Source organism: Lactuca saligna, chromosome 7 (genome assembly GCF_052625555.1).
Source record: "Lactuca saligna cultivar CGN05327 chromosome 7, ASM5262555v1, whole genome shotgun sequence".
NCBI classification, from domain to species: Eukaryota; Viridiplantae; Streptophyta; class Magnoliopsida; order Asterales; family Asteraceae; genus Lactuca; species Lactuca saligna.
Genome location: NC_136423.1, coordinates 70648710 through 70651878, shown reverse-complemented (window position 1 = coordinate 70651878; position 3169 = coordinate 70648710).

Below are 3169 nucleotides of genomic sequence, written 5' to 3'. Positions count from 1 at the left end.
GACTTCAAGATACCTACCAGCTTTGCCAATATATAATTTCTGAATTACTCGTGAGCTTTCACCATAGAAACCACCGCCATCCATTACAGCCTCAATCCATTCTTGAATGTCACCTTCTGCTCGATGACTTCTCTTCCAATCCCGTGTTTCATCATCTTACTCAAAATATGACTGTAGCGATTAAACATTTGACTTATATTTTCATCAGCCCTTTGTGCAAAAGCACCAAATTCAAACAGCAAGGGCGTTTGAGTAGAATGTTCCAGATCTGCATCTGTTGAATAAAGCTTTTTAAGTTTGTCCCATATAGCTTTGTCAGTATCACAGGAACTAACAAGGAATAAGGTATTTTCTTGCAATGCGAATCTGATGATTCTCAATGCTTTGATGGTGCTCTACAACTTGTCTCGCTCATCTTGAGGAACTTCATTGACATCAAGAAGAAGTTGATTAATATCCATCTGAGTTTTAATCTCACATTTTGTTCTAGAGTGAACGAAAGCTTCAATAGTAATTGCTTGCTAGATCAAGTAACCATTATCTTCTAAACCTAGGACATAATCTTCAAAGTGAAGAGACCAGACCTCATAATCGCAGGGAAAGAGAATGGGAACCCTTGTTGTGGATCCAATACTGCTGATGGAATTAATTTGTGAGTCTCCGTGCGACATTTTAACAATATCTTCAAAACCTATTTTAAAATCAGAAGTGTAAAAACTTAGGGTAATATTGAGATCCCAATAACAGCATCAAGAACACAGAGATGACGACCGAAAAAGATCTAATATCAGCGGAAACCCTAATAGATTCTTTTAATAGAAGAGATACGTCTGCATTACACAGTCTCCTGCTCTAATACCAATTGTAGAGAATAGAATCTTAAAGATCAACAAGATTCAAACAGGTAAGCAATAACACAGAAATAATCAAACAGGTATTGAATGATTAAAAGTCACGCCTCAGCTAAACTTAATGAAGAATTTTCATTGTAGAGGCGTGTTAGGGTTACAAGATGAATAAAACAGTTAACTAAAATAAGATCCATTTATGCACCATCTATACTCTAATCCTAGAAATAAATACGGGAGAGCGGGCCCAACCCGTTTACAAAACAGACTAAATACAAAGCCCAATGATGCAACAACAAAGTACTCAACAATTAGGTGTCTATGACCATAACTATAATTGGTATACACTTGAATTGATAGTATCACATTCTTTTTGGGTTGCCCTCAAACCTAGAAATTGAATAGGATAACTTTAGAGAGAGATTGATTTATTAATTTATTATATGGTTAATAAATTAATTAGAAATCAAAATATATAATTTTTTAATCTATTGTCAGAATAACATATTAATTAGAAATAGTGTTATTTAATTAATGATTAATCAGAAATTAATTGGAATTAATTTTGCGATTAATTGAATTAATTAAAAGTGCAGGGTGTGTTTGGTTATTTATTGAAATTTGAGAAATAAGCCTATGGACCTTATTGGATGAGGTGGACGAAAGACACTTGGGTAAGCGCAAGGAGTTTTCGTCCAAGCCCTTGGATGAGGAGGGAATGAGCTACTTGGTCACTAAACAAAGGGATTATGGTTTCCTCCTTAAACCCTAGCTTTGGCACCAAGCTAACTCAGCTATATAAAGGGCTATAATCCCTCATAATTTCATGACTCCTTCCCTTAATAAGATCAGGCCAAAAATCATACATCTCTACTCTCTCTCTCTCTCTCTCTCTCTCTCTCTCTCTCTTCTAGTTCCTTTGTTGCTAAGGTTTGGGTGTGAACCATCAGTGTCACGATACGTATGGTGCTTGCTACCAAAATTTTTTGAAGAAGGAATTCAATATTGTTTGCGATAACAATCTTCAAAGTAATTTTCTTGTTCTTATGAATTAGTTTTTCATAGGAAAGTTTTGTAGGATGATAATTCATAGTATGTTGCCTATATGTGAAAGACATAGATCCTTATTAGATTACATGTGCCCTAATCATTTAATTGTTTAAATGTTTTTCCACTTAGGACATTGTAGTTGCAACCCTAATGACTCGTCAGTGGTATCAAAGCCTATGGATTTCTTTCATGTATTTGCACATTGGTGAATAAAAAAAAAAGAAACTTGTTTTTGTTTTGTCACAACTCACGACGTGAGCTCAGTCCAGATCCAAAAATCGGGAAATAATCTGCTTAATCAGCTTTTATGTAACACCCTGACTCCCAGGTACAATTTTAAAAGCTTTGTATTCATTTTACTGAGGGAACTGGACAAGTTGGAGTCCCCAACTCGTCGTGTCGAACCTAGTCAGCCCACGTGGTTTATGACTCCTATTCGACGAGTTGAAGGACCCCAACTCGACGAGTAGAGGTTGTGCATGAAAACCCTAGTTTTTAGGGTTTGTACCCAATTTAAAGGACCTTAAGTCCTTTCCTCCAACCTCCTTACCACCTTTTGATGGCCAGAGGCAACCTTAATCGACCTAAACCCTATTCTTGAGTGTGTGTGTGTGTGTGTATGTGTGTATGTGTGAGGCTAAAAGTGTGTTTTTGGTGCATTTTTTGAAGTAGCTTGTAGATTAAGAAGCTTGGAATGAGAAGAAGCTTGTCGATCCAGTATATACATCGTCTTGGCTTTCATTTGAAGGTGAAAAGCCGTCACCATGGCTTTCCATTTCTTAGATATCTCTTATGTTAAAATATGGGCATTTTGGTGCAAAATGGAGCCACTTTCGGATTTGATCTTGTCACAAGGGCATGGTTTTAGATATGGACTTCTCTAGACCCTTATGGACATTATGGCTCACTCTTTATGAAGCTTTGGCCCTCCTTCATGTGCAAAACCTTCTTCTAAGGCTAGTTATGAGTGTTTTAGCTTCATGGAGCCTTACATGCATGTAAAGTTAGCAACTTTATGTGATAACAACACCCTAGGAGCCTAGATCTACAATTTGGAGCTTTGGTTTCACTTAAAAGCATCTGAATGAGAAATTGACTGAAGGAACTAGACGAGTTGCATAGTCAACTCGACGTGTTGAATGATGGTTTCTTGCCTTCTAGATTCTGCATGAACTCGGTGAGTTAGAGAGGTAACTCGATGAGTTGGTTAGGGTTTTACCGACATTCTGAAGACTACATAGACTCAACGAGTTGTTTGGAAATTGGGCGAG